Genomic DNA, 319 nt, shown 5'->3' with positions numbered 1-319 from the left:
CACACAAACTCTCTTTCTTTCACGCACACACAGTCTCTCTCTTCACACACAAACATTCTCTTTCTCTCTCACACACACACACTCTCTCTCACACACACTTTCTTTCTGTATCACTCACACACAGACTCACTCTCTCACGCACACACACTCTCTCTCACACACACTCACACTACCCACGAACACACACACACACATAAGCACACACACACTCTCCCACACACACGCACGCACACATACTCTCACACACACACACGCGCGCACACACACACTCCCAAACATACGCGCGCGCACACATACACACACTCCAACAGACACGCGC

The sequence above is a fragment of the Rhincodon typus genome, chromosome 5 (assembly GCF_021869965.1).
Source record: "Rhincodon typus isolate 14 chromosome 5, sRhiTyp1.1, whole genome shotgun sequence".
Taxonomy (NCBI): Eukaryota; Metazoa; Chordata; class Chondrichthyes; order Orectolobiformes; family Rhincodontidae; genus Rhincodon; species Rhincodon typus.
The sequence above is the reverse complement of the archived record's forward strand: the minus strand, read 5'-3'. Positions refer to the sequence as shown.